Source organism: Perca flavescens, chromosome 18 (genome assembly GCF_004354835.1).
Source record: "Perca flavescens isolate YP-PL-M2 chromosome 18, PFLA_1.0, whole genome shotgun sequence".
In the NCBI taxonomy this organism is placed as follows: Eukaryota; Metazoa; Chordata; class Actinopteri; order Perciformes; family Percidae; genus Perca; species Perca flavescens.
In genome coordinates this window covers 9,568,175-9,578,050 of record NC_041348.1, presented here as the reverse complement: position 1 = coordinate 9,578,050, position 9,876 = coordinate 9,568,175, and the positions used below count along the sequence as shown (strand labels likewise).

Sequence of the window (9,876 nt, the reverse complement as noted above, 5' to 3'; positions counted from 1 at the left end):
TTGCCCACCCAATCAAAAGTTAAGAAAAGGAAAAATAGCACAGAAAATAAATACCAGTATAATTTCTAACTTCTGATTGGATTGGGTGGTGCAGCCTACAGCCCACCTCCAAAAGTTGCCAGGCTTTTAGTCAAGTCATGTCATGTCTCTGAGCAGCCCAGTGGCAGGAGTGAGAGAGACGCCGATAAGCTGAGCCGCCAGGTCGGCCCAGCCATTCTTTGACAATTGTGTGTCATCGATCCTACTCTCGTGTTCTGCGAGGTAAAATCCTGTTTTTGTCAATGGAGTCATATAAGCATATTTCAATCAGGAGAGACGTTGTTGCAGATATGCAAACATTTATTAGTAAGATACAATTGCACAGTAAGACAATACAAAGAATGTTTTTGGAGACTAGACTCCATCTGAGAAGGGGCATATATACATTATTGAGGTTTAGAGACAACCAAACATATCCCCCAATGGAGTCTAGGTGGTGGCGACTAAAATCCGTAGATCGGAAGCACCAAAAGGGAGCCGTCAGCCGATAAGACCGAGACACCCTGGGCGAAGAAGTCTGGAGGCAGAAGGGGAGGGGGCGGGTCGCACTCTCGTCTGAAAAGACAACTGACAGAAGCAGGAGAGAGAACAGCTTTAAAACATGTTAGTCATGCTGTGATTGGCTTGAACATACGTGCCCGATTCTGATTGGTTTACACAAACGTACACCCACCCACCAGCTGATCAGTTTAAGAGAACCGAGTAAACGTAAATGTCGTAAGACGTCTCCCTGACAGAATTTACAATGAGCTACATTTCAATCAGGAGAGACGGCGTTGCAGATATGCAAACATTTATTAGGAAAATACAACTGCACAGACAATACAAAGAATGTTTTTGGAGACTAGACTCCATCTTAGAAGGGGTATATATATATATTATTGAGGTTTAGAGACAACCAAACATATCCCCCACACTTGAAGTGATTGAATGACTTGAATATACATACCTTATAGCCGCACCCGAGAGAATATGGTCCACAAACAGAATTAGGATGAGACGACCAATGCCATGCATGTACATTTATTGGAGTTGAAGGATGCATCTTCAAAATGTCTTTGAACCACGTTGAGTCTCTATTTTTGAGTCACGTTGCGTCTCGGCAGTCGCTGCAAATGTGAAGGAAAACGCAATTGGGGAACGTACAAACACCGTCATTAAAGCTATTACAAATGGGAGTATAACCAGAATTATGAACCTGACGCCCACGGGAATCCACACCAGGAACAGGATGTCTCAGAGGAGGACGCTGCACAGGAACCCCGGCGTTCGAACTCTGAAACGCCACAGCAGGGCAGAGGGAGGCATAGTGTCATGACCAGAAGCTCGGTGTCCAAAATGGACCAGTTCAGGCGCACATTAGACCGGGCAATATACAGGGCAGATTTGCTAGAAAAGGCTTTGTGGTACTGATAGAACACACTTCTATTGTATTTCAGATTAAGATCAGCAATAAGAGCCAAATAAGCGTCAAACTCCTGTCTCCTGTCCGGATACACGGAACACACGACATCACGGTAGATCCCGAAAGCTACCACAAACTGCCCGATAGAAAGCTCCTTACAAAGTCTGGGATCCGCAGATTTAAACATGGCAGAGAAACTATCTCCCGAGACGAGAGACCTATCACACTCAGGGGATGGCAAAATAAGGCGCGCCAAATTAATGTCTTCCCCTAGCAGAATTTTAGACCTCAACTGGGCCAAGATAGCCGCTTCAGGAATATAAGGCCTACCTATGACCAATGAAGCCACACTTGAAGCCACGGAATAGGTAGCGTTGACCGGGGCCGACACCGATGCTTGGGGAAAACTGGGCACCGGCCGTCTCCACAGCCAGCAGCCACGCCTCCAAAGACTGCATAGATCTACCCAGAGATTGCAGAGACTCGAGTATCAGGCTGGAGTCCGATGAATTACTAGGAACAGCCGAAGCAGCCGCCCGGCTGATAGAACCTCCACCGCGGCGTTTCGGCGGGGCGCTGGGAGGAGGATCCGACTTCCTGGTCCGCTTCCGACCATGAGCAGCCACAAGGACAGACAGCGAAGGCACCGGCGAGACACATCCGGCATGCTCAGCCAGCTCTCAAAGCTCAGGTGAAGGCAAACCTGGATCTGGAGTGATGCCATATTGCAGTCGTGATGTGTGATGCAGTCGCCGAAGGAACAACTCCGTACCCTCTGACCGGGAGCCGGGCTGCAAAGCCAGGCGGGAGCTCCTGCAAACCCCATCCAGAGAGCCAGCAGAAACCACCGGAGATAGGGAACGTACTGGACCCGGTAGCTCCAAAGGATCAGAGTCGGACAGAGGCCGACATGGTGAGAGCACCAAACCACAGACGCAACACCAAAAAAACACTAGTGCCATAAGCCAACACCCACTATCGCACTTTCGTATGAAAAGACAACTGACAGAAGCAGGAGAAAGAACAGCTTTAAAACATGTTAGTCATGCTGTGATTGGCTTGAACATACGTACCCGATTCTGATTGGTTTACACGAACGTACACCCACCCATCAGCTGATCAGTTTAAGAGAACCGAGTAAACGTAAATGACGTCTCCCTGACAGAATTTACGCTGAGCTACATAACTGCTTCAGTTCCCCGTCAGAAACTGTTTTGCAAGGCAAAGTGGTGAAAATTTTAGATGGCTAAAATTTTTGCTGCTATCTTGTCCACAGCCACCAGACACGTCGTTTGACATAAACAGTGATTTTACCGCGCAGAACATGGGAGTTGCTGCTGGTCTACCATTGTCTTGATCCAAACTAAGCGGTAACATTACAATGCTTAGCTTCCGTGTCGGTACTCTGCTTCTCTAAACTGGGGGCGTGCTACTGTAGTTAATACACTGACTATGGATCTATAAATGTGTTAAAATACAAGAATAGTAGGCTATATACATTCATCAGTCAAGATTTATTTTTATAGTAGCACTGTTTACACAATTGCATTGTCACAGAACACTTTACAGATTACACATAAAGAAACAGACATATCCTTAAAAATGGAGAGAGAGCAAGCTCAAATAGCAGCAGTGGCAGCTTTCGGTGGCAGATGAGCCTCCCGCCATTTGAGCTTGCATTTTTAAGGATGTTGACTAAGAACAATGGGCCTCATTCACCAATATCTTCCAAAGTTTTCTCTTAAATATGTTCTTAAGAAGGTTCCTAAGAAAATTCTACGTCGGATTCATGACGTGTTCTTAAACAACAGATTTGTTCGCACCTGTGTTCTTAGGATTGATGAATCCCACGTCTTTGTAACTGAAAGCGCGTGCCAGTTGTTCCTAATTAGCATAAAAAAAACGCCCCGCAAATTCCCATATAAAGACATGACACTTCCTGTGCACCTCCTGGGAGACAGGTTTTCGGAGACTGTCGGAGCTGCGGTGGAGGAAGTACTGAATCTCTGTACATAAATAAAAGTACAAATAACCAGAGACATATTTACTTTAGTAAAAGTATAAGGTGTCCACTACCACAAACAAGGCCTGGCTTTTTAAAAAAAGTTCCTATCCTAACCAGCATAAAACGGAAATGTGTTGTTAGAATCGGAATGTGGTTGGTTTTATTCATGGATGTATTTTAAGACAGTTTTATTTTCTCTAACCATGCAAGTAAGCAAATAAAGTGTTTGAAGCAGCGCAAATGGGGAGATGTGAAGTCCAGCCAAATAAATAAGATATGAACGCGTCTTTACGCAGCCTGGCGGAGGAGTAAACGACGCTGTGGAGAGAAATAGATATAGCAACTTTGATTTAAAAACGGGAATAATAAAAACAAACGTTTTCATTTTCACTTTTACCGGAGGCTGTATTACCGAGGGTCAGTGGCGCTGCGCCCGGGCTCTGGAGCACCGGAGCCGGCTTGGATAAGCGGTGCCCCGTATATATCTACGGCAACCAAACTTTACTGGTGAGACAAACGTGTGACGGTCAGGAAAACGTTTTTGCAGAGGAGAAACTGATCAGAAAATGTAACGGAACATTGTAGAAATGTAGTGGAGTAGAAAGTTGGATAATTGCTGCAAAATGTAACAAAGTAAAAGTCAAAAGTAGGCTATGCACTATTGAGTCTACTTAAGTAAAGTACAGATACGTGAAAAATGTACTTAAGTACAGTTAGGATGAATTTGTACTTTGTTATATTCTACCACTGCATTTTGGCCCTGAATAGCGATCAATCACCAAATAACGCAGGATTTAATCAGTTTAATTGCTGATGTAAGTTGCAGTGTTAGTGATTTTTTTCGCATAATATGATTTCTTTTTCAACAATAATACATTACAATACAATACTATCATTGTAAACGACTGTAGAGTTAAATAAAATGCAGTAAGCAATCATTTGGAGCAAATTTTATCATCACTCAAATGTGCGTAAGAGTTTTCAGTGTTCGTAGATTTTGTTCTGAGCTAAGAACAAATCCAAGTTAAGAAAACATTAGTGAATGCCAGAATCTTCGTAAAAAGTTCGTAAGAAGGGTTTAAGAACAGATTTCTTCGTAAGAACGGTTGGTGAATGAGGCCAATTGTTCAGAGCACTTTTTCTGACACATTGAAATTAAGGCAAACAGCCATCACAACCCCTATGACATTTGCACAATCAGAGAGGTGTTTCAGTACACTTAAGAGGATCAAATAATATTTCCGGAGTACAATAGGACAGGGTAGACTGAACACACTTGCTATGCTATGATTGAGCGGGACCTAATGCAAAAATCACTGGACTTCAATGACAAGGTAAGTAACCTCTCTGCTTCCCAGAAAGGTTGTAGATGTGAACTTCTCTTCAAGTAAGGTAGTCCTAAGCCTATAGACCTTTTAAAAGACCACTACACATGTTGCGTTTGCTTTTCTGTCTATATAATGCCTTTCTCTCTTCTCTTTATTTTTGCTGTGGTTACCAGATTGTTTTTTCAGGACATGCAACTTGACACAATGTTCAGCAAAACGATTGTGATTAACAGTTGTAGTATCTATTGGCATTTTGTAGTGCATCCCTGGCTGGACCCACAGAACTTCAATGGATTCAACTTCTATGGGTAGACCATTTTTCTGACACTGTAGGCTACATGAGAGAACACCATTCCATTATTTTCACATATTTAGTTTTTCAGTGTTTCCTCTTTGTTGATTTGACCGTGGTGGCCGCCCATGGCAACATTTATGCCCCCCACGGTATCAGAAATAGGGCTGAATTGTTAGAGTGCATGTCGGAGAATAGCGCGGTCACTCGGCAGAAAAAGAGAGAAAGGAAAAAGAGACGCTGTCCGATATATATGATAAGCCAGTTGAGATTGTGTGTGTACGTCCTTGAGAACTGTAAGTCATATAATTTATGTTGTCAGTTCATTTAAGCCTGGTCTTGCAAATTTAAATTAAGTTAACTGGTGATTTTCGTTGTTTGCATTCTTCACTTGCGAGCTAAATTGCACGTGGCTGTTGATTCGATATAATAGCGATTGCTGAACGCCCTTGCTCACGTTTGTATTTTAGGTGCATTATTTACATGCTGAAGTAGTAACACTGCATTAATGTAATGTAATTAATGGTGGATTTATTGTTATTTGCTGTGTGTATGAATAGAGGTGAATAAACATATTTGTTTGTGTTGCAGCGAAGTATCAGTTCCGTGGGGGGGTGGAGGGGGAATGTTCGGAAAAAATCCTAAAGGAAACACTGCTTTTGTTAAAAAGTAATGGTATGTGTTAATATGCAGATAATAGCCTAATAGTCAATTAGTGTGTGTGTGTATGTTGTGTGTATTTGTAGTCAGTGTATGACACAAATACATTTTTATAGCAAACTATTATACACTATAATGTAGTTAAAAGAAGATATTTTATGCCTGAGCTGTACCAATACCGAATTGAATCCAGCTAATCAGAGATTAAATAGCCTTTAAAATGCTGCATGTACTTTATCAAAATTCTTAAACAAATCCAATGATCCCTGATGGACAGGAAGCTACACACACACACACACACACACACACACACTCACAAGGTGAAGACAATAGTAGCCTAGTAGCATAGTAAGTGAGTCACTGTCCCAAGTGGAATTTAGGAGTTCTGCGTGGGTACAGTTTTGCACCCACTAGTTTAGACCGACGACAATTCATGTAATGAATAGTTTCGGGAAACAACAACAAACTTCGAGCTAGCAAGCTACATGCTGAAAATGTCAAGTTATAAAGAAAATTTGGATCGTGCAACAAGGCAGGCCTGTTGGTTCTTTCGGGGAGTACTAATTGTAAAGATTTACAAAGAATATGTTTAACGTTGCGGAATTTACTATCCAACTGGGACATTTTGTGGCAGGATTGCTGTGGACGAAGTAACGTTACACAGGGTGATACACTGGTAAGAGCAAATTACGTTTAACCATGTATACTGCATGCATCTAATTTAAATCAATCACGTTACTATATTGTGTAAACAGTTAACTTCATTTAATATTGTATGTGGCGTTTTCTTTTATCTGGGTTCAAATGTTCCACCAAAACAAGTTCCTTCCCGAGACCATTTTACAGAACCAGCGTCACTGCTTCCGGAACTTAGCGCCCCCAAGGTGATTGTGATTGGTTTTAAGAAATGCAAACAACCCAGAGCATTTTTTTTTTTTCTCATATCCTGCATTGTATGTGTGGAGAAGCCAGACTGGCAAAGCTCAGACCAGAAACGTAGCATTCTCCGCAATTATCTCCAAGTCAAATCCTGACCCGACCCGTCAATATACACTACTGGTCAAAAGTTTTAGAACACCCCAATTTTTGTTTTTTATTGAAATTTTAGTAGTTTAAGTCCAATGAATAGCTTAAAATGTTACAGAGGTAAGTGCTGAACTGAAAAATAATGTGCATTTCAGTATTTTACAAAAAGGCCTTTTTCAGGGAACAAGAAATGGGTAAAGAACGTAAAGCTGTTCTGCAGCAATGGAGGTTGATCAAGCTTTGAAAGTTGGTGCTACCAATTCCCACAGGTGTTCCAACTTGTCTGGATTACTTACAAACCCATCTGTTTGTATAAAAGTATTGTTGGAACACACTGTGGTACCATACCCTCGTGAGCATTATTTGAACAGTATTGTACTGCAGAAAGTAGTGTGTTGCTATAAAAATGGCGGGGAAAAGGCAATTAACAATGGAAGAGAGACAGCCCATCATAACACTTAAGAATGTTGGTCTTTCCTACAGAGAAATTGCGAAGAAAGTCAAGGTGTCAGTGAGTACAGTATTCTTCACCATCAAAAGGCACTTAGAAACTGGGGGAAACTCTGACAGGAAGAGGTCTGGCAGACCCAAAGCCACAACAGAATCAGAAGACAAGTTTCTGTGATGGTTGGGGTCGGTTGGCTGTGAGTCTGTTTATTTTCCTCTGTTATTGTTTTTTTTTCTGTTTGCTCTGTCTCTCTCCCTGTGTCTCTTTTCGATTTCCCTCCTCCCCTCCTGCCTACTGCTTGCCAGCTGACTACACATACTTGTTGCCAATCAACAATCACTGCTCTCCCGCCACACACACCTGCCAGCCATCTACAATCAAGCACAGTACTCCTACCCCGGTCCAGCAGATCATCTCCGCTGAATTGTTGCTTCAGCTCCACTGGTGACACTCGCTGGTTTTTGATCACGCAACCTACTCTGTTTTCACCTGTCCTTGTATAATTTCTTGTCTTACCCCTCTTTGTGTTTTGTTTTCCGCAGTATCCATCTCCACGTCAGCTGGCTTCACCATCCAGTCCTCCTACCACTGCACCTCGTTCCGTCCTGCCTCCATCTCCCCATCCAGCCAGCCCCTCCTCGGCTCCTTGGTTCCCCCGCTCCGGTGTCTCCTCCTCGGGTCTTCAGCCCCGGTTTCCCCGCTTTTCCTCAGGGTCCCTCGCCCTCCTAGTTTCTGCCACGAGTACCTCACCATCCTAGGTTTTCCCCTCGAGTCTCTCGCTCTCCCGGTTTCCACCCCTGAGTTCCCTGCTTCCCTTGTTTGTCAATAAACTTGTTACGTATTTTTGAGCCTTTGCGTTTGAGTCTGTTCTGTTCCCCGTAACAGTTTCTGAGAGTCAACAGCTTGCATGATAGGCGGCTCACAGAACAACAGCTTCAAGCACAGCTTAATAGTGGTCGTAATAAGCAAGTCTCAGTTTCACCTGTAAAGAGAAGACTTCGAGCTGCAGGTTTGAAAGGTCGAGTTGCAGCAAGAAAGCCATTGCTAAGACATCAGAATAAGAAAAAGAGGCTTGCCTGGGCCAAGAAACATCGTCAATGGACTACTGAAGACTGGAAGAAGGTGCTATGGACTGATGAATCAAAATTTTAAATCTTCGGTTCATCATGCAGGATCACCTTTTTCAGCCCTTCTGAGTTTGCAGGTATGCTTAAACCCCATTGAGCTGGTTTGGGACGAACTGGACAGAAAAGTGAAAGCAAAGCAACCTACAAGTGCCACACATGTATGGGAACTTCTTCAACAGAGTTGGGAAGAACTTTCTGAAGAATACTGATTTCTATTGTAGAAAGAATGCCACGAGTGTGTTCAGCTGTTATAGCTGCCAAAGGGGGCTACTTTTGAGTCAAAAATTTAGAATACATTTTGGTTTTAAAATTGATTCCATGATTTCTTTTTTAACTTAAATTGTTCATTTGTTCTATTCTTTTATTTCAGAGTACAATAAGACATTGAACTGCATAAATTTCAATAAAAACCCTGAAAATTGGGGTGTTCTGAAACTTTTGACCAGTAGTGTAAGTCCCCACCTGTCACCGGTGATGTTGGTAATGTAATGCAAAGTGCCGATTTTGCAGTAATCATCTGTCCTCATCCAATGTGTCTGCCCTGGTGCTGTCAGTCAGCTGTATCCTCAGCCCTAGAATGATGTTTTGTTGAATGTCCTCTGCATATTTTGTCAGTCATACAGATACAGTTGTCGGATCAGGCAGAAGATGCTGAGCGTCAATACTGCCAACCCGGTCACCAATCTCAATCATCTGTCAAACCCACGGGTACCCGACCCGGTGCTGGACTGTGATCTGTGTTCATGAATAAGAGTGAAATGGAAAAATTATACAAGTTAGTCTCTGTCACAGGTTGGCTGGATTTACCCTTAGGAACATAGTGGAGCTTAGATTAGAACCACTACTCTTAAGCTCTTTTAAAGGGTTGAGGTAGTTAAGGCATCTGATCAGAAAATGTATGTTTCTAGCATGTCCAACAATCTGAAGGGATTTTGTGGATTATCCTCCCATGCCACGAGGGATACATGACCGGTTGCAGAAAGGTGTGGTGGATGTAGCTGGAAAGAAGGAAGTATGGGCTATCTTGCTTAGCGTGCTACCACCGAAAACACACTTAAGACATCTTAGGTCACCTGACCAAAATTTTTGTATGAGCCTCAATCGAGGGTGAAGCTTGTGTAACCTGAAATGATTAGTGTTGTTAACCCACTGCCCTTTTCTATAGTGCTGCCATGATGACATTTCCAATTGTCTACCAGAATAATCAAAACAAATAAAAACTTGCTGCTGGAAATGAGGTTGATGGTGTTTTAATCCCTCAACGTCTCCTTCCAGGCAGCGCTGCAACTGTTGACTTCAAGGCACCTAACCCTAACCTAAACCGTAACCATTGCCTAATCGACTTCAAGGCAGCGCTGCGACCGTTGACTTCAAGGCACCTAATCCTAACCCTAACCCTAACCATTGCCTAATCCTAGCCTGGAAGGAGACATTGGGGGCTTAAAACACCGATAAACGTTGATGACAGCTGTGAGACCAAAACAGTAAAGTTGTGGGCTGTAAAAAAGAAAAAGTAAAAAAGCTCTGAAGAATAAAAATATTGATC

General features: G+C 42.9%; 1 long non-coding RNA gene across 1 annotated transcript; it reads right to left on the bottom strand.

Annotated features, from left to right (window-relative positions):
* Positions 1-372: 372 nt before the first annotated feature.
* Positions 373-1,681, bottom strand: LOC114573641 (uncharacterized). The gene is made up of 3 exons (XR_003694919.1): positions 1,238-1,681; positions 989-1,148; positions 373-606 (listed from the first exon to the last, which is right to left on the bottom strand). It is a non-coding gene; the product is annotated as an uncharacterized LOC114573641 (long non-coding RNA).
* Positions 1,682-9,876: the final 8,195 nt, after the last annotated feature.